This window comes from Asparagus officinalis, chromosome 9 (assembly GCF_001876935.1).
Source record: "Asparagus officinalis chromosome 9, Aspof.V1, whole genome shotgun sequence".
NCBI classification, from domain to species: Eukaryota; Viridiplantae; Streptophyta; class Magnoliopsida; order Asparagales; family Asparagaceae; genus Asparagus; species Asparagus officinalis.
Genome location: NC_033802.1, coordinates 24,710,803 through 24,737,996, shown reverse-complemented (window position 1 = coordinate 24,737,996; position 27,194 = coordinate 24,710,803).

Genomic DNA, 27,194 nt, shown 5'->3' with positions numbered 1-27,194 from the left:
TGCGGATGTTGGTGTTCGACGTCATTCTCGGTATGGATTGGCTATCATCCTACTATATTTTATGTTAGTATGGACTGTTTTGCTAAAACAGTCAGCTTATGAGCATCCGATGGGTCTGAGTTGATAGTAGTGACCTCATATGGCCACCAGTTTATGGAATCATTTCTGGCGTACATTGAGCAGGTGATGCTGTGAGATCGTGGTGTCGATTTGAGCGAGACGTGAGTGGTCTCAGAGTACCAGGATGTCTTTCAGGATATTCCGGGTTTACCTCCAGTGAGAGAGATCGAGTTTTTACATTGAGTTGTAACCAGGTACGACACTAATATCCTAAGCACCCTATCATATAGCACCTGCTGAGATGAGTGAGCTACAGACCCAGTTAGATGAGTTATTATCTCAGGGTTGTATTCGCTGGGGTTATTCTCCTTGGGGAGCGCCGGTCCTTTTCGTGAAGAAGAAGGATGATAGTATGCGCCTATGTATAAATTTTCGTGAGTTGAAGGTCACTATCCTGAACAGGTACCCATTACCGAGGATTGACGACTTGTTCGACCAGCTGCAGGGAGCACAACATTTCTCTAAGATTGATCTTCGTTCTGGCTATCACCAGTTACAGGTTCGGGAGATGGATATTTCTAAGACCGCCTTTCAATGAAGGAGGATCGTTCTCACTCATCTTTGGGGGTTCATCAACGCCCCTCAGGCGAGTTTCATCTCACCCAATCCTACACCTATGTTTTAAACGTTTTTAATAAAGTTTTCCTGTGTTTTATGAGCCTAAAATGCTATTTTATGTATAAAGATAGATCTTTATATTGTATGTTGCAAAAAAAAAACAAGTTTTCAGTTAATAAAGATCACCCACGAATTTCTTAATGCAGATCTAGATCTGAAAATTTTCCTAACAAGAGTTTTGAAAGAAAGATAATTGTTTTCAAACGTGTCGACATGCAGACATGTGTTTAAAAAGGTTTCTTTTTGTCTATAGTGATTAGATTGTATTTTTTTACATATTCTAGAAATGCTAAATCACGTATATAGGATTTGTAGTATATAGAATCGTCGTATAATGGCTTTTGAATCAACCTCGAGGAGCAGAAACCTGTAGAAATGGTTTATGTCTCTTCGCGGTCGTCCGCTAGGGAATTTTCTGCATGTTCATGTTGTTGCATAAGTTTGTGTGGCTGGCAAGAAACCTAGATTATATGGGATTATAATACACTGGGATTTGTGTATATAAGTTGACTACGAACACGAGTTTTAGATTCACTCACCGAGGCACGAGAGTGAGTAGTAAATATGCTGATTTTTTATATTACTTTCATGTTGAAGTCCTCGTGTTGGACTATAATCTATTGAAGTCCTCGTGTTGGACTATAATCCATTACAGTCCTCGTGTTGGACTTTAAGCTTTTGCAGTTCATGTATTGGACATTTACCTATTTTAGTCCACGAGTTGGGCACATATTTGACATCTGACAGGTCATTGATATTATGGTTGGAGATGGAGCTATATTTCTTTATTGCTCCACGTTGTAGTTCGAAGCTATCCGTGAAATCAGAATTTGGAAATAGTGGGCATCGATGTGGGCATCGATGCCTGCATCGATGCCGGCATCGATGCCTGCATCGATGCCTGCATCGATACCGACATCGATGCCTGCATCGATGCCTGTATCGATGCCTGCATCGATACGCTGGGCAGTCTGTTACGAATCTAAGGCTGAAATTTGTTGTTTTTGGATAAGATTTCAATCCAATGGCTCTCATTCACTGATGTTTACTATAAATAGGGGTAGAGAGTGAGGGGTTAGAGGTGTGAAAATTTTGTAAACTCCTTTTGGAGAGGAGGGCTACTCTTAATTGAGAAGGCCTTCCAAAAATTGTAACTTTAGTTGCAATTAATAATAATAATTTTTCTCCATTTTAAATTTTTCTTTTCTCCTCTTTGTTGAATGATGAGGATGGAGATGAAGAGCAATTTGAAGGTTTGCATTTCTTTTCTCTTTTATTTTTTTTAGTAATTTTTTTATTATTGCTTATTAGTTAGATTTAAATTCATGCTTGTAGTATAGATTTATTTTCTTGTCTTTTTATTTCTTTTTGCACTTTAATAGAGTAGATTTATTTTTCTTGCATTTAATTTCTGCAATTTATTTTGTAGTTTAGATTTTTATTTTCTTTGTAATTAGATTTATTTCTTGTTCATAGTTTAGATTTTTCTTTTCTTTTTAATTTTGTAATTAGTCTTCTTTTTCTTGTTTTTATTTCTTAAGATGTGAATTTAATTCTTGTAAGAATCTTAGAATTGTATGAAACTAGTCTAATTTCTTTTATATTGTATGAATTATTCTCTTGTACTTAAAATGTTCATGTTTAGGATAATCAACTAGAGAACTAATCGGTAGAAGAATTTGATAATCTATGCTTATCTTAAATGGTTTGATAGGTTATGCTTATGAATTCTAGGATTACTATCTTGTTGTTGTTCTTATCATGAATAGTAATTTTTACTTAGATGATAATTTGATAGGTTATACTTTTCTTAAATGGTTTGATAGTCTATGCTTAATAAATCTAAGTTGAAATATGATAAAAAGAGAATAGTTTGTATTTTATAATTGAGATTAGCCAGTAGATTAATTTCTAGATTTTTCATATCTTAAATTAAATCCTCCATCTTAACTTTCTTGAATTCTATTTTATTTCTTGATTTTATTCATTCTTCTTTCTTGCCTTGTGATTTTATTTATTCTTTGATTCTTATTTCTTTTCTCTAAAATTCAATTTATTGTTACTTGCATATATTCATAACAATCACTCATCACAATCACACTTATTTTTTAATCCTATTTTTGTCATGCACACAATATAAGAACCAAGTCTAATAATCTCTTAAAATCACCTTCCTCGTGGGATCGATATCTTTTTATACTATAACTTGATCAATTGTGTACTTGCAATTTTGGTACATAATTATGCCATCAGGAGTATAATCCATTGAAGTCCTCGTGTTGCACTATTATCCATTAAAGTCCTCATGTTGGACTTTAAGCTTTTACAGTTCATGTATTGGACATTTACCTATTTTAGTCCACGAGTTGGGCATGTATTTTACATTTGACATGTCATTGATATTATGGTTGGAGATGGAGCTATATTTCTTTATTGCTCCACGTTGTAGATTTTTTTTGGGATTTGGTATTTAGCTATTTACAATTTGAGCTATTTACAATTTGGTATCTTTCACCCGAAGTACTTGTTCTGCTTAGTTAGGGGTTAAGTAGAAATATTCACATTCTAGATCATTAAGTATAGATATTACAATGTTTTTTATTTGAAGTTTTATGGTAATGTATTATTAATCTCTAAGATACGTTTGAGGAATTTCGGAGACGAAATTCTTTTAAGGGGGGAAGAATGTAAAACCCTAAAAATTTAAATAGTTTGTAATAAATAATAATAAATATGTTACATTATGATAAATGTTATTTATTAATGTTTGAGTATGCTAGGAATTGATTTGAGATCAATTCAATGTATATATGTGAATATAGAAGTGATATCATGCACACATGCACGGGCCTGAATCTGGGAAAAACGACCAGTTAAAAGTATTTGCATTTTACATACCAAAGAAGTTATAATCTGGAAAATATTATAAGACCAACATTGTAGGTCTCTTTAAGAGCTTTCAACAAATCTTATATCACCTTATTCTGAGGTTGAACGTGAAAGTTATGATCAAAATACCGAAGGTTGTTTTCCTAGTCAGACTAGGTTTTCTGGTTCGGGTCAAACAGGTTTGTTTCGGGTTTGCCTCTATAAAAATAGCTATGTTTATCATAAAAATTCTTTTCTTTTATCATATCAATGAATCCTAGCAGCCACCCTTTTCCCTCAAAAATCCTAGATCTTTTTCTTATGAATTTTGAGAGCTTTGTGAAGCACAATACCGACATGAGGGCGAGATCTTCGACGTGTGACAAGGGAGAACGGGTTGTTTGTGCTCGTGGATTGGTTGCTGTTTATTTCAGAGGCTTAGAATGATGTTTGAGGCAAGATTATCTTCATTTAAATCCATCCCCATAGTTAAATAACTAGTGTAGATGATTAATATGATGTTGAATATGTGTTTTCATGCTTTAATCTTAACCTGAGGTGTTAAAAGTCAGATTTTTAATAGTAAATCTTAAACCAATGCTAGCTTAGTAATCTTTTCTTGCTATTTATGATAGTATCATAATCATGATGACTAGGGTTATTCATAATTTCGTTTATATACGAGAAAATTAAGAGATGTACTAAATATATATTTTCTGCAGAAAATTATAGCACTTGTATAATCTGTAACTGAGATTTTGAGATAGCAAATAAACTCTAAATTTAACCAAACTAGTTCCAAATGAAATAATTGTGTATCTAGTTTTTAAAACAGAAAACCATTCTTAAAAAGAGTTTGTATAGAAAAAGATATGTTCTTTTTACTAATGATATATCCTGCAGAAAAACTACTGCACATGTATTATGTTTAACTAGAGCTTTAGGATAACAAATAACCATAAAACTAAACTAAATTTATACTATTTGAAAGATGTATGAATCTAGTTTTCAAAATAGAAAACCATTTGTAAAAATAGTTTTCCTAGAGAAAGATATGCTCATTTTACTAACAAAATTCCTGTCTGTTTTCTTGCTCGTTTTGTGGAGCTGTGTTGCGCCGTTTTGAGATACATTCGCGGAGTTTTAAGCCACTTGATGTTACACGTATAGTCATGGATATGTTGTGTTACACATTTGAGAATCCTAAGGGGATTATGATGAGTTTTGATTTGATCATATTTGAATTAGATATCGTTCATACACATGTTGAATATCGTTAATGAGCACAGCTCAGTATTATATGGGATAGTGCGTCGACATACCAGATATACACAGTTTATATATGAGGTGGATATCGTTGATGAGCTCAGTTCAGTACTACATGAGGTAGTACGTCGATATTCCACATGTACAGGCCATTGAGTCGGATTTTAGGAGGCTTGATCTAGACGTTCATCCAGCACTAGGGTGCGATGAGGCTCGTGAGCCGTATTTCTAGGATGCCTATTTGGTAGACCATCCCGTATTCATGTTACGCACTGAGACCGCGATGAGACTAATGAGCTATGTACATAGTTCATGATACCTACAGGGTAGTCCGTTGCATTGAGATAATTACCTGATAGCCTAAGTGTGGCAGATGTCGGTTATGAATACGATCTATCACTGAACTGTATGACCAAGATACGTTGCTTTTGAAAGTATACAAAATTATGTGTTGGTATTTTATTCTATCTCCCTAGTGATAGTGGAAGATATTATAAATACGATGTGTTGATGTCTTAATTCTTTTACTGTTTTCTTTACTTCTGTGGAAGATATTATAAATACGATGTGTTGATGTCTTAATTCTTTTACTGTTTTCTTTACTTCTTAGTTGTGATCTATGATTAGAGATTCACAACTTGAGACATATGGTTTATATATGAGGGTTTCCTTGTTTGGATTATTTTGCTCGACGTACCAGTCTCGTGTTGTGGATTTTCAATTGTTGGCTCCATTAGATTTTATTTTCTTAGTTCAGTATTAATGTTTAGATATCTACAATTTGAGACTTATGGTATATACATGAGGGTTTCCTTGTTTGGATTATTTCGCTCGACGTACTACGTCTCGTGTTGTAGGTTTCTAAATGTTAATCCCACTTAGATACGAGAAAAATAAATCTAGGTAGACTATGCTTAATAGATAGAGCCTTCACTCCATCTAACAGTTCTTCCTCTGGGTGAGATGGAGGTAGTCTTGCTGTAGCGCTCTGACGCTCTTGTTGTTGTTCTTTTTCTTTTAAATTAGTTTTCAAATAGTTCAGAATTTCGGAGATGTAAAACCCCATATTTTTTTTGTTGTTATGAAGATATGTGAATTATTGATGATAAATAATTCTATTGTAGTAAATGACTTGAGGTCATAGAGATACTTGATAACAAGTTATTAGAGATGCATGAGTGTATTTTTATAGAGTTTTGTGCATTAATTTTGGCAAATAAGAAAAAACATGCACGTATCTAGAAATCTGTCTGCTCAGTCGACTTATGAGTCGACTGATGAGTCGACCTATGAGTCGACTGACGGACTGATTTTGGGTTTTTCTTTTAGTTTGTGGGTCTGTTCAGTTTTGTTTCGGGTTTGACCACTTATATATAAACTCTCCTACCCGAGGACACTCCTCACCTTCTTCAGATCTCAGAAACCCTAGCCCCCTCTCTCCCCCTCAAACCCTAGCTTCGTGTTTGGTGATTTTTGGGGAATTTTTCGGAGGATTTACAGCAGGATTTTTGTGGTGCTGTCGAAGGAGGATCGTTTCCCAGAGGGTTCAGGAGTTTTGCAACACATCAAAGGCGAGTAACATCTCGCCTAGTCCTATACCCACTATTTGTATGATTTTATTGAGTTTTATTTCGGATTTATTGAGCCTAAATCATTATTTTGTGTATAAAAGAAGATCTTTATAGCATATGATGTGAGAAATCAAATTTTCAGTTTATAAAAAGCTCAGCAACGATTCTTAATACATAGATCTAGATCTGAAACCACTTTAATAAGAGATTAAAGTTCCGATTCATTGTCTTTAAAATGTTTAAATCATGTGTATACATGTTTCAGATTTTTGGTGATCATTTTACATATTAAACTGTCGTTTTAAACTGATTCATATTCGTTAGAACATATAATATTATGCCTGGGATATAATGATTTTATAAATAAGCATCATGTGCACGAAAACTGGAAATCTGGCAGCTCAGTCGACCTATTAGTCGATTTATCAGTCGACTTATGAGTTGACTAATGAGTCGACCAATGAATCGACTGACGAGAATTTCTAGCTTTTCTTCTTTTCTGTCTGACCAGTCGACCAATGAGTCGATCGATGATCCTAGTTGACTCATAAGTCGACTAACGAGGAAATTTCCAGTTTTCCTCGATTTGGATCTGTTTGGGTTGTTTCGTTTTAACCGAAACTGTTTGGGCATGTTTACTGTTATTGCGTACTTCTATATGAACGAGGAGTCGCCTCGAATATCCGTTATTAGAAATTTATGTTTATTTTAAATCTCTACATGTGAGATGACTTGCGGACACGAGTCTAGGTTAGCACACCAAGGCACGTGTGAAAGTAGTGTATATGCATCTTTTCATATATTTCATTTAGTCCATGTGTTGGGTAATTATTATGTGTAGTCCATGTGTTGGATATTTATCACGTTCAGTCCATGTGTTGGACATTCATTCCTCAGTCCATGTGTTGGACAATTTACATATGCAGTCCATGTGTTGGACATCCACTACATCTTGTTTTAGTCCATGTGTTGGACACCAGTTTAGACCTTAAGTATGACACTTATACTTACATAGGCTGGACATGACACTTATGTGAGTTGTGACATGACATAGTATTTTAAGTTCTGAGATGGGTTGTCTTCTTTTTATTATTGTTCCTATATTAGATTTTGGGTTTGGTGTTTAGGGATTTTCAATTTGAGATACAAGGTATATACATGAGGGTTTCCTTGTTTGGATTATTTCGCTCGACGTACCTATGCTCGTGTTGTAATTTCCTAAATACTAAAATCCTCTTATTGTTAGAGATTTACAATTTGAGCTACAAGATATATACATGAGGGTTTCCTTGTTTGGATTATTTTGCTCGACGTACCTATACTCGTATTGTAATTTTCTAAATAGGATCAGTGATTTTATGTATATATATGTATTAACTGTATTTTTTGTATACAATGAGCCCTATCCCTTGGGGTTGGTTATGATGTTGCTCGCTAGCGCTTTGACGCTCATTGTCCCTCCCCTTTCAGGTAACGAACCAGGTGTCCGGAGAGTCGTAGGTTGATGGAGATGCACTTTAGTGATTCAGCTGTCCATTTTAGTTATATTTTTCTTTTGAGCTCCACTTAGACTTTTGTTTAGACATTTGAGGGTTTTATTCTAGAAGTTGTAAAGGCTGTGTGCCTTATTTCCTCTTATTCAGACATTTTATATTTGAGACTTGTTGAGAAACTCTAGTTTATTTATTTCAGACATTGACTTGTATTTCAGTATGTTAGATGATGGAATATTAATTTGATCTCTATTATTTCATCAGTTGACTCTTGTATTATCTTTTACTTGCTTTTGTACCTACACCTGTTATTGACTCTACTAGAGAGATAGTAATTGTGATGGTGAAACATGTTATTACAAGGTGTGGTGCATGGCAGGTTTGACATTCTTGGTTTTACCTTGGACTACAGCCTTGTGTGAACCTAAGGGCATCACAGTTGGTATCAGAGCTCTTGTCCCAGTATCCTTAGGATCATCCTGTGTCAAGTCGTGGAGCTAGGATAGAGTTTCTTAGGATTCATGTATAGAGTCCGTAAGGATTTCCTAGTATGAGTGCGGACGATATATGCGTATATCTCAAAATTTGAGAAATTTTTTTTAACAACTATTTTGTGTAAACTTAAAGTATTTGTGTGAATACTAAATTGTTGTGAAAATCGTATTGTGATACATTATGTATGTATATATGTCTATTTTGACTCATGAACTCTTATTTCTTATGATCAAAGAGATGGCAGGACGTGGTAGACCTCGTACTCGGAGAGCTGGACAGGCAGAGTCACAGCAAGCTCAACCTGAGCCACAGCAGGCTCCACTTGATCCACAACAAGCTTAACCCGAGCCACAGCAGGCACCACCTGAGCTGCAGCAGGCTCCATAGTACCTTATAGATCTTATGGCTCCTATAGTCGCTAGGATGGCAGCAATTGAGGAGCTTGTGGCGAATCATATCACGCTACCACCACCACCACCAATAGATCAGCCATAGAGGATACCAGCCGTTCCTATCAGCGAGAGACCCCCAGAGACCACACCTGTAGCTATTCCACCAGTAGTCCCGGATAGAGCCACAGAGCAGGAGGCTGGCTCCGTATGGTAGAGAGGTACCAGAAGATGAGAGCACCAGAGTTTCAGGGGTCATCAGACCCTCTTGTAGCCCATAAGTGGAAGGAGGATGTGAGTAACACCCTCGATATACTTAATGTAGATTCGGTGCAGAAGCAGGGATTGGCATCCTACAGTCTGAAGGGAGACGCCGGGAGATGGTATCAACTCTAGTTCACTCCAGAGCACCGGATGACCCTCACATGGGAGGATTTCGTATATTTTTTTGATGAACAGTATATTTCTTCTATAGCACGGACTGGGAAGGAACTTAAGTTGTCCCGGTTGACTCAGGGGGACGTGTCAGTGGCAGATTTTGAGAGCAGGTTCATGGAGTTGCTGTACTTCACGGGTATGTGACAGACAGGAGAGTGCCAAGCTCAGATGTTCCTAGCAGGGCTTCGCCCTAATCTTCGTCGATACCTTGTCTCGAGGAAGTTCTATTCAGTTCGAGAGGTAGCTAAGGCCGCCACCTCACAGGAGATTGAGACTGCCATGTTCCAGAAGGATAAGGAAGGGAAGACCAAGGCAGGACAGACCAGGGACAAGGGTAAGAACAAGAGACCTTTTTTGGGACCTCAGCAGCAGCATCAGGGCCCTCATAAGAAGGGACCCCAGCAGGATCAGAGAGCGCATCAGCAACACAAGTTTTAGGGAGTTTGCTATAACTGTCGCAAGGTTGGACATAAGGCATTGGAGTGCCGCAGCACACCAGCAGGAGCTCAGCATAGCAAGGGCCCGAACCAGCAATAGTAGAGAGTTCAGGGCAGAGGTCAGGGTCAGCAGATAAGGCTAGAGGCACCGCCAACAGCCCAGAAGATTGAGGGACAGATTCGTGCAGTTCAGGAGGTTCCTCAGGGGCAGATAGTCCCGTATTCTTCAGCACTAGCAGTAGAGCAGTCTTCAGCCACATGCAGAGTATATGTGGTAGTACCACGTGATCATAGAGCTAACGGAGCAGTAGTGGAGGGTACGTTCCTTGTGAATTATTTTCCCGCCTGTATTCTCTTCGATTCGGGAGCTTCGGATTCCTTCATTTCGTATGTTTTTATGACTAGACTCCAGCTCGTAGCTCAGCCTTTAGACACCCCTTTATCTAGACTCCAGCTCGTAGCTCAGCCTTTAGACACCCCTTTATCAGTTTCCACCCCTTTAGGTGAGATATCACTTTTGGAGAGCGTTTGTAGGAGGTGTACTATCAGTTTAGATGAGTCGGAGTTCGTTATCGATTTGATAGTGTTGCATATGTGCGAGTTTGATGTTATCCTTAGTATGGATTGGTTATCTTCCTACCATGTTAGTATTGATTGCTTTGCGAAGACAGTCAATTTGCGAGCGTCCGATGGGTCCGAGATGATTGTGGCAACCTCTCAGGGCAACCGTTTTGCAGAGTCATTTCTAGCATACATCGAGGAGGTGATGCGACGGGATCAGAGTATTGATTTATTTAAGACTAGAGTTGTCTCAGAGTATCAGGATGTCTTTCAGGACATACCTGGGTTACCTCCTGTGAGAGAGGTCGAGTTTTGTATTGAGTTGCAGCCGGGTACAGCCCCGATATCCCGCGCACCCTATCGCATGGCACCAGCTAAGATGAGGGAGCTTCAGACCCAGTTGGACGAGTTGTTAGCTCAGGATTTTATTCGTCGGAGTCATTCTCCATGGGGAGCGCCAGTTCTCTTCGTGAAGAAGAAGGACGGCAGTATGCGTTTGTGCATTGATTATAGAGAGTTGAACAAGGTCACTATCCGGAATTGGTACCCATTACCTAGGATTGATGACTTGTTCGACCAGTTGCAGGGAGCGCAGTATTTCTCGAAGATTGATCTTTGTTCTGGTTATCATCAGTTGCGGGTTCGGGAGATGGATATTCCCAAGACCGCTTTTCTGACTCGATATGGATCTTTCGAGTTCATGGTCATGCCATTTGGGTTGACCAATGCACCCGCGGTATTCATGGACTTGATGAACCGGGTTTTTCGTCCCTTCTTGGATTAGTTTGTGATTGTTTTTATCGATGATATTCTCATTTATTCAAGATCGGAGGCAGATTACAAGCAGCATCTACGGTTAGCTTTGCAGACTCTGCGGGATCATCAGTTATATGCCAAGTTCAGTAAGTGCAAATTTTGGCTTTCAGAAGTCAGATTTCTCAGCCACGTCATTAGTAAAGAGGGCATAGCACTAGATCCGACTAAGGTTACAGCAGTTCTTGATTGGGAACCACCAAAGATGGTGACAGAGATTCGTAGCTTTTTGGGATTAGCTGGTTATTATAGGAAGTTCATCCAGGACTTCTCGAAGATTTTGATGTCACTTACACACCTTACGAAGAAGAGTGTATAGTTCATTTGGAGTGTGGAGTGCCAGAAGGCCTTTGATATCTTAAAGACTAAGTTGACTACAGCGCCAGTTTTGACTATTTCGAGCAGCGACAGGACATTTGTGGTCTACACAGAAGCATCATTAGCAGGTTTAAGAGGCGTCTTGATGCAGACTCAGAGGATAGTAGCATATATCTCACGGCAGTTGAGGGTGCATGAGCAGAACTATCCTACTCATGACTTGGAGTTAGGTAGTAGCATATATCTCACGGCAGTTGAGGGTGCATGAGCAGAACTATCCTACTCATGACTTGGAGTTAGCAGCAGTAGTATTTGCATTGAAGTCATGGAGCAGAACTATCCTACTCATGACTTGGAGTTAGCAGCAGTAGTATTTGCATTGAAGTCATGGAGGCACTACTTGTATGGAGTGTAGTTTGAGTTGTTCATAGATCATCAGAGTCTGAAGTATCTTTTCTCTCAGAAGGAACTCAACTAGAGATAGAGGAGGTGGATTGAGTTTATCAAGGATTACGAGTTCACGATCCAGTATCATCCGGGGAAGGCGAACGTCGTAGTAGATGCTTTAAGCAGGAAGCGTCGACATCGGGTCTCGGCTTTGAGGTGCTCATTGTATCGAGATCTTTTTACTCTTAGCCAGTTTGATTTCGGACCCAATATTGGTGGAACCAGTGCATTTTTGGGAGCTGTGTCAGTGCAACCATCTTGGAGTATCAGAGTTGTCAGAGCTCAGCTAGAATACTCTTGGATTCAAATCCTAAAGGAGGAGATTACCAAATAGCCTAAAGCTGATTGGAGCATTGGAGTATATGGAGGTCTACGGATGAAGGGTAGGCTGGTTATGCTATCTAGTGCTGAGCTGAAGAGAGAGTTATTTGATGAGGCACATCGTACTAGGTACACAGTACATCCAGGAACCACTAAGATATACAAGGACCTGAGGAGACACTTCTGGTAGAGTGGTATGCGTAGAGAGATTGCAGACTATGTGGCTAAGTGTTTTACGTGTTGTAGGCGTATAAAACTGCTTATAGGTCCCTTAATACAGCTCGGCACAGTGATTCGACAAACCAACGAACCATCGGGCGAAGTATCTAAACATGATCGTTAATCCACAACACCGAAGCTAAGTGACACGCGACGAAGAGGATCAGCGAGGCAACGAGGCTAACGAACCGCACGCAAAGAATAGAATACATCCACTCGCATGCGAAATCAAGCTAACGGTTCGGTGATTCAACGAGTCATCCAACCATAGAACGAATTTGAACTCAAACACCGAAGCAGGTTTACTGCCAAATCAGGATTCAGATCAACAAATCAGAGTCCAAATCAACAGCGAAACTGAAAAAAATATCAAAAAACCAACAACTCGGCCAAAACCGAGCCACCAAAAGGTGGCTCAGTGGCCAAGCCACCTTTTGGTGGCTCGGTGGCTGAGCCACCAAGGTGGCCGGCCACCTGTGCCAAGGCACAGTTCTGAGTGCCTATAAATAGGCTAGGGGGGCTTATTTTTGAGAGGTTGGAATTTTGGAGCCGAAACGCTGCTGGATTGAGAACTCACCTTCAGATTTTCAAACTTAGAAGACTCCGACTCTCAGATCTGGTTCTTGGCGATCATCCACGCCAAATAAGGCAGGAGTTCGAGAGAGATCAGATCTGAGATCTACACGGTTTCCCTCCGGATTAAAGCTTGGCCTTTGATCCCGAGAAGAGTCTCGATTTCGCTTGGTCGATTTCGTTAACTAGGGCTATTATTTCCTTGGCGAAATAATCCCCTCGGCTGTTATTTCCTTCGTGAGATAACACCTGCTATACCGTGTAGATCCGACCGGACACGAACAATCTGGCAACCACAGTGGGAGCCACCGATCTCGCTGCCGAGATCGTTGCGTCGCAGCCGCGGATCTCGATCCCAGTCGAGGAGGAGGTCGAGTACGAATTCGACCAACAAAAGTTCGAGGAGTACCAGTCATCCTCGTCCGGATCGACCTCCCCCCTCAAGTCCAAGAAGTTCTCCTCCAGGAGAAAGGTCCGTTGGTATGAAGAAGTTGAGAATACCAACGAAGATCTCACCCCAATTGATGCCAAAGTTGCATCGGGTGAAGTTCCACCGACCTCCAACCAGGTCAAGCCTGTTCTGGCCAACTCCTCCGTCACTCAGGGGGTAGTGACTCTCTCAAAGAGAGCCCGCCAAAGGCGACGTCAACGCCTGGCGCGGCAATTCGCAAAGGCGATGGAGTCCACTGACGGAATCCGCTATAACGCGGATCTGAAGAACAGGAGAGGCAAACAGCCTCAACAACCAATGAATGGCAGCTCCTCCAAGCCGCCAACGAATGAATGGATCCGTGTCAAACGGAATCGTTCGACACTTGAAGAGCGCATTCACAAGCGCCGCACATTATCAGCGCAGGCACGGGCTCAAGTCCAAGAGGCCCGTAGAAGACTGCAGAAGGAAGTGGCCAAGAAGCCGCCACCAACCCGTCAAGTATGGAGGCCGAAGTCTGAAGCGGCGATTCATACTAAGGAACAATCATTGCGGTCTTCGATGCAAGTTCAACCTCCGGCGACCTAATCTAAATCGCCGATAATTCCAGTAGCTACTCCGGGAGATCCCGCGGAATCATCCCAAAGAAGGAGGTTAGTTTTGGAGCGCCTCGGTCCGCTTCCCGATGAGCGATGCAAAGCTCCAGTTCAAGAACGTTTGGGCCCGATGAAGAAGCCCCGAACGACTCAACATACTGGGGGTCGCCGCCACCTTCAACATGACAAGGAGTTTATGGCAGCTACGCACACCAATTTGCGCATTGAAGTCCAGGAGCCCACTGAGAACTCATGCCCAAAAAGGCATGTCTCGAGGCGCGTGACTCTTGAAAGCCCAAAGAAGGCAGTTCGCCCTCAAAAGGAAACGTTGTCGTCTGATGATGACGACGTTATACCTGAGAAGTCGTGCCAACACACGATAGGTTACTCCGACCGTCAATCTGACGAGTTGTACTATCGTGATGGGAGTACGAGAAAAACCAGGAAGAGGAGTCCTCGAGGACTAGAAACTCAATGCCCTTGTTCCAAACTCATTCGGGCAGTATTGTCTGAGTGCAACTACATCAAGACGGTCCCCGAAAGAATTTTGGTTTTCGAAAGGCTCAGCACCGAAAAGCCAAAACCAAGGCCTAGGCGTTTTCGACAAAGAAGAAGGGTAGTCGAGGATGGAGAATTTCCGAGGGTCACCACGAATATGACCAGGAAAGGGACATCGACACAGGATAATCCCGAGTCGATTCCGGAAGTACCCCGGTGTGTAACCCGTCTGCAGATTCCGGAAGTACCCCGGTGTGTAACCCGTCTGCAGTCCGGAGCCATCATACGAGCAACTTATGGTAGGGTTCGGACAAGATTACCTTCAGAAGATGAAGAATCGGATAACGGCTCTGCGGTTGCATCAGATAATACGGTATCCAGCGAGGGACAACCCCGCGAGGCACTTATGATAAGTGTGGAACAAGTGGCCAAGATGCTTGAAGAAGCCATGACTAAACAACAGGAGAGCTTCAGGTTCGAAATGCAGATGACCATGCAGAATATGAGAGAAATGCATGAGCAACAAATCCAAGCACTGGCGAACCAGCAAGGCGAACCAAGTCGTCGCAACCAGGTTCATCAGGAAGATGAGGACACGAATACGAATGAAGTGCATAATGCTAATAACCCTCCCGTCAATGCAGGGGGTGGTAACGAGAATGCTAACGAAGACTCAGGTGAAAGCTTGAAGATTAAAAACCTCGAGAGCAAAATCAATACGTTGATTTCCGCTCAAGAGATGAAGAAGACGGGCATTCCTTGTCCCTACCCAAGAGAATGGGAATCAATCCCTTATCCGGCGAAGTTCAGTCTAATCAACTTCACGCCGTTTGATGGAAAGGGTTCACCCACTCAGCATTTGATTTACTTCAAATCGCACCTGGGGGTTATCTCTGGTAATGAGCCTCTGATGGCACGATCCTTCGTTGGCACTCTTCGTGGAGCCGCCTTCGATTGGTATCGCCGTCTCAAGTCCGGAAGCATCAACAGCTGGGATGACATGGAGACTAAATTCCTCACCGACTTCTTCGACGATGACACCGAGATATCCATCGGGTCGTTGCTTGACGAAAAACAGGAAGACGGAGAATTAGTTGACACCTTCATCAAAAGGTTCCGGAACAAGGCGATGAACTATCGGGACCCGATCACTGAGGAGTTCATTCTCCAGACTTGCCACAACAACCTCGCATTGGACGTGTTGGAAGCAATGGGGACAGCACCGTCCAAAACATGGAAGGATTTGAAGGTCCGAGGAGAGCAAGCCGAACGCTTCCTCCGAAGGAAGAAACCCGAGAGGAACCAACCGACGGCGAATCTTCCGAACTCAAACTTCGCCTCCCGTGGGAAGGGCAAAACACCTGCAGCTACTGGTGGTGCTAATCAAACGTCACAACAGCAATCCCGAAGGCAGCAAAAGACTTTGGACCCGAAACTCCAAAAAGAGTATTCCTTCAAGGACGAAGACGTTCCAACCATCTTCGAATCCCTCCTTGAAAACAACAAGATCAAGCTACCACCTATCGTAAATCAGGAGGAAGCTGACAATACTGCGGATCCAAAGTACTGTGCATACCACAGGAGGGTCCTTCATCCTACCAAGGATTGCTTTGCTCTCAAGAATAGCATCCAAACCTTGGTTGAAGCCGGCATCATAGCGCTAGGATAATCCAAATGAGAACGGCAACACTCCGATAAGCATAAGAGTATAAACTGCTCCTTTCTAGACTCCGACAAGTATAAGAGTATAAACTGCTTCTCAATCCTCCGACCGGTATAAGAGGTTAAACTGCTCCCTGATACTCCAACATGTATATGAGTCTAAACTATTTCATTTCTTTCACGGGAAGTTCCTGGAGAATTTTTATATGTAATATTCTTAAGGATAACCCGGTCATGTAACTGAGTACAATGTCGGACCCAGTTCCACAAGGGAAGCTGGGGGTGGATTATTCATGTATCGGGAAGTTCCCGAAAGAATACCACGGGTGATATTCTTAGGGATAACCCAATCACTATAAAAGTGATAAGTAAAACATCCACATTTAAACTCTAAATGTCGGAATGTTTTCCATTATTGTTATCAAATTCACTAATTCTCATGAGTTATCTTGTTGAGACGAGATTCGATCCTTTTGACAGATTAATCTTTCCTCACAAAAATCCCCCACTGATCAAGTCAATTGACGGTGGGTCCACTAAATTTTCTGTCCGCCAATTCATGGCAATTTCCAAAGCTTGACGTGTTAAGTCCTGATTACTTAACGTCAAAACCCTTCATCGAGTGGCCAGTACAAACCAGTATTTCTACTGCTACTTGTATTCCACTCCCTTTGCTTTAATTCACTCTCGATAAACGAGAAATTTATCTTTAGTTCGGTAATCAAACCTTCCGACAGTTAGGGTTATCTGAATCTTTTCGATTCTTGGAGTGGAGATCCCACTCTTGGTTTCACCTTTCCGGATTCTGGGGGTGGAGATCCCATCTCGAGTCTCCTTTCCAGCTGAAGGTAGAATATAAAATTCTTCTTCTTCAGTGTCGGGAGATAGAATATAAAATTCTTCCTCTCCCATTCCGGGTTCGTCTTTGCCCCAAGAGAAGACACCACCTTTTTCAACTCCCAAAATCTGTGCCTAACAGGTACAGGGAATTTTATCCCGAATCCTAAGTAGGGATAAGTCAACGCCTAACACGCGTTACCGGTTTAGTCTTTCACCGATTGAAGAAGACACCAGAATTCCAGTCTAGGAAGTTTATCCCGAATCCTAAGCAGGGATAAGTCTGCGCCTAACACGCGCTGCCAGTTTAGTCTTTCTCCGAAGAAGAAGACACTAGAGTTCGAGTCTGGGGTATTTTATCCCGAAACCTAAGTAGGGATAAGTCAACACCTAACACGTGTCGCCGGGTAGCCTATTCCCGTAACAATGGCGAAGTCTATGTATTCGACGTCATAGCGCAAAGTCTCAGAGAATTCACTCTCTTAGTACAACGTTACATGCGGAACGGATTTAGACAATCCGCATGCTAGCCCGACTCAAACGGTAATCGGTAAAGGCTAATCAAACCCGTTGAAGGCTGGGGGTTAGCCAAAAATCCTAAAGTCAACACCTAACACGTGTCGCCGGGTAGCCTATTCCCGTAACAAATGGATTTAACTCTCTTAGCACAACGTCACATGTGGAACGGACTTGGACAATCCACATGCTAGCCCGACTCAAACGGTAGTCGGTAAAGGCTCATCAAACCCGTTGATGGCTGAGGGTTTGCTAAAAATCCTATAAATGCGAGAGTCACTGACGCATCAGCTTCATTAGTTGGTCTCATGATTTGAGCATCCAACAACTTCGGGATAAGATCTGTATACGCACACGAATCAACTTTTATAGTTGGTCCTGCAGCCCCAGCATTTGGGACCGCCACGCTCCAACACCTTAAAGAGCTTAAACTGTGTAGACCCAAGGTTAACGCGTAGCAATGAAAGTCAACGTACGACGTTCAAAACCCTAGGGTCAACGCCAGTCAACGCGTTGCGATCAAAAGGTCAACATACGACGTTCGAAACCCTAAGGTCAACGCCAGTCAACGCGTAACCCTAGGTCAACGCCAGTCAACGCGTTGCGATTAAAAGATCAGCGTACGACGTTCAAAACCCTAAGGTCAACGCGTAACCCTAGGTCAACACCAGTCAACGCGTTGCGATCAAAAAGTCAACGTACGACGTTTAAAACCCTAAGGTCAACGCCAGTCAACGCGTAACCCTAGGTCAACGCCGATCAAATGCGTTGCAATCAATACTCCAAAAAGTATACGAGTATAAACTGCTTCTTAATACTCCAATAAGGTATACGAGTATAAACTATTCCCTATTTTTGGTTGAGAAGTTTCTAGAGAATATTTTTCTAAAAAATATTCATAAGAATAACTCAACAAGACTACGCCGGACAACGCGTCAACGATCGATGGTCAGTTCTATGTTAAACCAGCAAACACGAGCTAAAAGATCAGAAAATCAGGAATCGACTTCAAGTTCAAAATTCCAACAACGGTCAGACAATAAATGCAGCACCAGAACCCTTACAGACATTCGACAAAGGACCAAATAGCCTGAAGGATTGAAAGAATCAAGAACAGAAGCCATTTCAAGGTCCCGTTATACCGATTGAAGGTTGGGGCAATCATATCCAAAGCATTCCAGACTCTTCTATAAAAGAAAGAGGCTAAAATACTTTGGAGGGGGTATCTGTAGCCGTATAAAACTGCTTATAGGTCCTTTAACACAGCTCGGCACAGTGATTCGACAAACCAACGAACCATCGGGCGAAGTATCTAAACATGATCGTTAATCCACAACACCGAAGCCAAGTGACACGCGACGAAGCGGATCAACGAGGCGACGAGGCTAATGAACCGCACACAAACAATAGAATACATCCACTCGCATGCGGAATCAAGCTAACGGTTCGGTAAGTCAACGAGTCATCCAACCATAGAACGGATTTGAACTCAAACACCAAAGCGGGTTTACTACCAAATCAGGATTCAGATCAACAAATCAGAGTCCAAATTAACAGCGAAACCGAAAAAACATCAAAAAACCAACATTTGGAGGACTCGGCCAAAACCGAGCCACCAAAAGGTGGTTCGGTGGCCGAGCCACCAATTGGTGGCTCGGCCCCGAGCCACCCCATGGGGTGGCCGAGCCACCAAGGTGGCCGGCCACCTGTGCCAAGGCACAGTTCTGAGTGCCTTTAAATAGGCTAGGGGAGGCTCATTTTTGAGAGGTTGGAATTTTGGAGCCGAAACGCTGCTGGATTGAGAACTCACCTTCAGATTTTCAAACTTAGAAGACTCGGACTCTTAGATCTGGTTCTTGGCGATCATCCACGCCAAATAAGGCAGGAGTTCAAGAGAGATCAGATCTGAAATCTACACGGTTTCCCTCCGGATCAAAGCTTGGCCTTTGATCCCGAGAAGAGTCTCGATTTCGCTTGGTCGATTTCGATAACTAGGGCTATTATTTCCTTGGTGAAATAATCCCCTCGGCTGTTATTTCCTTCGTGAGATAACACCCGCTATACCGTGTAGATCCGACCGGATCAAGATCGCGTGGTGGTCCACGGATTAACCCCGGCGTAGGCAAAGAACCCACAAAAGCGAGAGACCGCAAAACAGGATCTCGTGATTCGTTCGACATAAAAGGAAAGTTGTAATTTTCATTTTCTTTTGATTTTGTTGTAACCGGATCTTATAAAAAGACCGGATGTTTTGTAATCGATAAACTATTACTCAAGAGTGCAATGGAATCGAAGAACGCAATTTTTCCCGCGAACACCTGTCAGCAGGTGAAGACAGAACATCAGAGAGTCCGACAGGAACACTTCAGCCTTTACCCATCCCAGAGTGGAAGTGGGTGGATATTTCTATAGACTTCATTATAGGGTTGCCAAAGTCGAAGAAGGGGAATGATTCTATGTGGGTGATAGTGGACCGGTTGACTAAGTCAGCATATTTTATTACAGTGAAGACTACATATACAGCTGAGACGTATGCGAGGATGTTTATTCGGGAGATAGTTTGACTTCATGGAGTTCCTGATACGATTGTGTCGGATCGAGGTTCAGTGTTCACTTTGCATTTTTGGAGGAGTTTCCAGGATTCGTTTGGCAGCAGACTATCTTACAACAGTGTACTCCACCCACAGACGGATGGTCAGACGGAAAGGGTGAATCAGGTGTTGGAGGACATGTTACGAGCTTGTGTCATTGACTTTCAAGGTAGCTGGGAGGATCATATTCCACTGATAGAGTTCACTTATAACCATAGTTATCAAGCGATAATCGGTATGACCCCATATGAGGCATTGTACGGGAGACCTTGTAGATCACCGATAAGCTGGGTAGAACCGGAGGATAGCTTAATGCTTGGGCTAGAGCTTGTGAGGCAGACTACTGAGAAGGTAGCATTGATCAGAGAGAGGATTTTAGCCGCTCAGAGTCAGCAAAAGAGCTATGCAGATAAGAGACGAAGACCCTTGGAGTTTCAGGTTGAAGATTCTGTTATGCTGAAGGTATCGCCTATGAAAGGCGTACAACAATTCGGAAAATGGGGAAAGCTTGCACCGAGGTATATTGGGCCTTTCCGAAATTTGGAGTGCATTGGAGCTGTGTCATACAGACTAGATCTTCCAGCATCGATGTCTAGTATTCATAATGTATTTCATATTTCTATGCTCAAGAAGCACTTACATGATGAGGAGCAACAGAGAGTGTTGGATGCACCAGAGATAGAGCTTCAGGAGGATTTGACTACTATTAAGGTTCTGGTTTGTATACTTGCCAGAGAGGACAAGAGGCTTAGAAACAAGATAATTCCTTTGGTGAAAGTTTAGTGGAACCGAAGAGGCGTTGAGGAGATTTCTTGGGAGCGCGAGGAGAACATGCATCGTGACTACCCACATATGTTTGAGCAGGTAAATTAAATTTTTGGTATGACTTATATATGACTTATAATTTCATGTATGGCGATGTTTATACTTAACACTAAAATGAGGGTATTAACACTTAACTCCTAAGTACTCGGAACGTATGGTATATATATGAGGGGTTTCTTGTTTGGATTTTTCGCTCGATGTACTTGTTCCATTTAGTTAGGGGTTAAGTGGGGGTATTTACATTTTAGATGGTTAAGTATAGACATCGAAGATGATTTTCGAGAGCGCGAAGATGTTATGTAGCGCTACATCCTGCACCTATTGAGGAAGTGGATTGATTTATGTGTATGTTTATTTGTATGATTATATTTAGATTTAATGCTAGAATGAGGATATTTTCGCTTAATTCTTAATCTTTTGGAACACATGGTATATATATGGGGGGTTCCTTGTTTGGATTTTTCGCCCGACGTACTAGTTCCATTTAATTAAGGGTTGAGTGTGAATATAGTCATCATGGATTGTTAAATATAAATATCGCGATATGCTTATCTAGAGTAATAGAATTTGTTTTAGTATGATTTCTGAATTTCGAGGACGAAATTCTTTTGAGGGGGGCAGAATGTAAAACCCCATATTTTTTTGTTGTTATGAAGATATATGAATTATTGATGATAAATAATTCTATTGTGGTAAATGACTTGAGGTCATAGAGATACTTGATAACAAGTTATTAGAGATGTATGAGTGTATTTTTATAGAGTTTTGTGCATTGGTTTTGGCAAATAAGCAAAAACATGCACGTATCTGGAAATCTGTCTGCTCAGTCGACTTATCAGTCGACTTATCAGTCGACCTATGAGTCGACTGACGGGCTGATTTCGGGTTTTTCTTTTAGTTTGAGGGTCTGTTCGGTTTTGTTTCGGGTTTGACCACTCATATATAAACTCTCCTACCCGAGAACACCCCTCACCTTCTTCAGATCTCAGAAACCCTAGCCCCCTCTCTCCCCTCAAATCCTAGCTTCGTGTTTGGTGATTTTTGGGGAATTTTCGGAGGATTTATAGCAGAATTTTTGTGGTGCTGTCGAAGGAGGATCGTTTCCTCGAGAGTTCAGGAGTTTTGTAGCACATCAGAGGCGAGTAACATCTCACCCAGCCCTATACCCACTGTTTGTATGATTTTATTGAGTTTTATTTCGGATTTATTGAGCCTAAATCATTATTTTGTGTATAAAAGAAGATCTTTATAGCATATGATGCAAGAAATCAAATTTTCAGTTTATAAAAAGCTCACCAACGATTCTTAATACAGAGATCTAGATCTAAAACCACTTTAATAAGAGATTAAAGTTCCGATTCATTGTCTTTAAAATGTTTAAATCATGTGTATACATGTTTCGGATTTTTGGTGATGATTTTACATATTAAACTGTCGTTTTAAACCGATTCATATTTGTTAGACCATATAATATTATGCTTGGGATATAACGATTTTACATATAAGCATCATGTGCACGAAAACTAGAAATCTGGCGGTTCAGTCGACCTATCAGTCGATTTATCAGTCGACTTATGAGTCGACTGATGAGTCGACTAATGAGTCAACTGACAGGAAATTTTAGCTTTTCTTCTTTTCTGTCTGACCAGTCGACCAATGAGTCGACCGATGATCCCAGTCGACTCATGAGTCGACTGACGAGGAAATTTCTAGTTTTCCTCGATTTGGATCTGTTTGGGTTGTTTTGTTTTAACCGAAACTGTTTGGGCATGTTTACTATTATTAAGTAATTCTATGTGAATGAGGAGTCGCCTCGAGTATCTGTTATTAGAAATTTATGTTTATTTTAAATCTCTGCATGTGAGATGACTTACGGCCACGAGTCTAGGTTAGCATACCGAGGCACGTGTGAAAGTAGTGTATATGCATCTTTTCATATATTTTATTTAGTCCATGTGTTGGGCAATTATTATGTGTAGTCCATGTGTTGGAAATTTATCATGTTCAGTCCATGTGTTGGACATTCATTCCTCAGCCCATGTGTTGGACAATTTACATATGCAGTCCATGTGTTGGACATCCACTACATCTAGTTTTAGTCCATGTGTTGGACACCAGTTTAGACCTTGAGTATGACACTTATACTTACATAGGCTGGACATGACACTTATGTGAGTTGTGACATGACACAATATTTTAAGTTCTGAGATGGGTTGTCTTCTTTTTATTATTGTTCCTGTATTAGATTTCGGGTTTGGTGTTTAGGGATTTACAATTTGAGATACAAGGTATATACATGAGGGTTTCCTTGTTTCGATTATTTCTCTCGACGTACCTATGCTCGTGTTGTAATTTCCTAAATACTAAAATCTTTTTATTGTTATGGATTTACAATTTGGGCTACAAGGTATATAAATGAGGGTTTCCTTGTTTGGATTATTTCGCTCGACGTACCTATTCTCATGTTGTAATTTCCTAAATACTAAAATCCTCTTATTGTTAGGGATTTACAATTTGAGCTACAAGGTATATAAATGAGGGTTTCCTTGTTTGGATTATTTCGCTCGACGTACCTATTCTCATGTTGTAATTTCCTAAATACTAAAATCCTCTTATTGTTAGGGATTTACAATTTGAGCTACAAGGTATATACATGAGGATTTCCTTGTTTGGATTATTTTGCTCGACGTATCTATGCTCGTGTTGTAATTTCCTAAATAGGATCAGTGATTTTATGTATATATATATATTAACTGTATTTTCTGTATACAACGAGCCATATCCCTTGGGGTTGGTTGTGATGTTTCTCACTAGCGCTTTGATGCTCGTTGTCCCTCCCCTTTCAGGCAACGAGCCTGGTGCCCGGAGAGTCGCAGGTTGATGGCGATGCACTTTAGTGGTTCAGCTGTCTATTTTAGTTATATTTTTCTTTTGAGCTCCACTGTAGATTTTTGTTTAGAACATTTGAGGGTTTTATTCTAGAAGTTGTAAAGGCTGTGTGCCTTATTTCCTCTTATTCGGACATTTTGTATTTGAGACTTGTTGAGAAACTCTAGTTTATTTATTTCAGACATTGACTTGTATTTCAATATGTTAGATGATAGAATATTAATTTGATCTCTATTATTTCATCAGTTTACTCTTGTATTATCTTTTACTTGCTTTTGTACCTACACCTGTTATTGACTCTACTAGAGAGATAGTAATTATGATGGTGAAACATGTTATTACACGGTGTGGTGCATGGTAGGTTTGACATTCTTGGTTTCACTTTGGACTACAACCTTGTGTGAACCCATGGGCGTCACAGGAGAGCCGTAGGGTGATGGAGTTCTGGCATAATCGTCGTCGCGTATTTTTACTTGTAGAGACTCCACTATAGTTTTGACTTTTATTCAGACATTAGAGTTTTATTTTTATATTGTAAAGGCAATGTGCCTTAGTACGATTTTTAGTTGATTCATGTTGAGACATTTTCATTATTCAGATATCAGATATATATAGTTAAGACATGATTCTTTTTTATTTATGAGATATCTGTTCTATATCACGTTTATTACATTTATTGCCTTTATTTTGCCTGTTTTGTACCTGCACTTCTATTTGGTTAGACTAGAGGATATTGCTGTGATTAGTGAAATGTGTTTATGCACAGTGTGGGTGCATGGCAGGTTTGACATCTCTGGTTTCACCTTAGATTGTAGCCTTGTGTGAACCCAGGGGCGTCACACAAGTTGAGATAGAATTTGTAGGTAAGCTATACAACCATTTTTTTGCTTTGTCTTTAAGAGCAAATGGAATAAATCTGAGTTTAACCACATCTTCAGATAATTCTCTCATTTTAATCATAATACATACTTCCTCAAATTCTGAGATAAATTTATAAGCATCTTCAGTTTCATTCCCCAGAAATTTAGGAAGCATGTTTATGTAATACGGTCGAAGCTCAAAGTTAGTTCCATTTTCCTCAGGGAGCCTAATGCAAGACGAGATTGCATTCCTAGTAGGATAGCACATATCTTGAAGAACGGGTGGATTAGGATACGCTATTTCTATGATTGGTTCAAAGTGAATTAATCGATGTGTATTATCCCTAATCCACGTTCGCATACACCAAAATAATTTCTTTTTATACTTTTAAAAAAAAATAAAAATAAAAGTTAGTTGTTTTTTTAATTATGATAAGAAAAAGGAGATAAAGGAAAAAAATCTAACTAAAACAAATAAAAAAATTACTTTTCAATTACTTTAAAATCTAGGGTTAAGCCTAACTCAACTAGACCAACTCCTAACCAAAAATTTCTTAAGTGAAAAGATCAAAGTTTTACTCGGTCAGTTAGCCAAGTAAGGATAGTACTTGAGGGAAATCAAAAATCAATTAAGTACATTGTTCCTTATAGTGCGCTTTACGCACCTCCTAAACCTTGCCTTCGACATCAACTAATCCAAGAAAACTTGAACCGGTTCACTTAGGGAATTCTTGTTCCTTATTGAGCTTGAGTCCTTAGGAGCCAACGTCTAATGAGTTTTAAGAGGCTTGAGTTTATGTAGTGAGGAATTAGTGATTTGTGGGCTAAGGAAAATGGTGATGAAATCCCTTAAGAATATTTTCAAGTGTGTGCTAAATCAAGATGCTCAAATCACTTTGGTGAATTCCTACTATTATATGCAATGCAACCCTAGGAATTGAAAGCAACTAAAAAGATGGTAAAAAGAAAATCTCTTTTTTAATTATTATTATGGTCAACAATCAAACAAAAGTGAGAATGGAGATATTGTTTGAATTATTATCTTGTTAGTAATTATTCAAGTGGATGGTGAATTTTATTATGGTTGATGAAAATAAATTTTTAAGTCCTAATTGTCTCTAATTGTGAAGAAGTAACTAAAGGGTGGAATTGAAAATTCTAGAAAGAAGAGTTACCTCAAGCAAATCCTAAAAATGAATCAAACCTCAAGCAATTATTCAAATCCTTGATCTTCAATCCTTAATCTTCAACCCCAAAGGGTTCCTTCACAAGAAAATACACAAGTTAAAGAACCAAATTAATTAAAATCCAACTTAAACACCGTTCCCCGGCAACGGCGCCAAAAACTTGACGGGACATAAATATGTACCAAAAGTTGCAAGTGCACAACCAATCAAGTTATAGTATAAAAAATTATCGATCCCACGAGGAAGGTGTTTGTAAGAAATAATTACAATCGGTTCTTATATTGTGTGCATGACAATTAGGAGTGATGAATGTGTGTGATTGTGGGGAGATATGAGGATTGTTGTGAATATATGCAAGTGACAATAAAAATGTAATTGAGAGGAGAGAAGAAAGAATCAAAGGAAAACTAAAAAGCAAGAATGAAAAGAAAATTCAAGAAAGTTAAGATGGAGGATTCAATTAAAGATATGAGAAACCTAAAATTAAATCCACTAGCTAATCTCACTTATAAAATATGAATCATTTTCTTTTTCACATTCTACTTTATATTTACTAAGTATAGATTATCAAACCACTCAAGGAAAGTATAACCTATCAAATTATCATCCAAGTAAAATTATTGCTCATGCATTTTAATAACAACTAAATAGTAATTCTAGAATTCCTTCTACCAATTAGTTTTTTTAGTTGAATATCCTAAGCATGAACAATTTAAGCATCAAAGAATGATTAACAAATCATAAGAGAAATAAAACTAGTTTCTTGCAAATTCTAGAGTTCCAATAAGAATTAATTCTATATCTAAGAACAAGGTAATTCCCTAGAGGGTTCTAGTCTCAAGGCGAATCAAAGAAAATAAAAAAAAACAAAAAGAAAAACTAATCCCAAGAGGGTTCTAGCCTCAAGGTGAATAGTGCAAGAAAATAAAGTCTAATCTACAAAATAGATTGCAAGAACTAAACTACAATAAATTGTAAGAGTTAAATGCAAGAAAATAAAGCAAGAGAATAAAAGCATGAAAGTAAATCTACACTAAAAGACATCAATGTAAATCTAAACTACTACGCAATAAGAAAAGAAATAAAAGAGAAAATAAAAACAAACCTCCAAATTGATTTTCATCTTCATCTTCAGCATCCAACAAAGAGAAGAAAAATATGAAGTGGTAAAAAAAATTATTTTATTAATTCTAACAAAAAGTTATAAATTTGGAAGGTTTTCTTAATTAAGAGTAACTCTCCTCTCCAAATGGAGATACAAAATTTTTCACACCCCTAACCCCTCACTCTTTACTCCTATTTATAGTAAACATCAATGAATGTGAGCCCTTGGATCAAATTCTTATCCAAAACCCT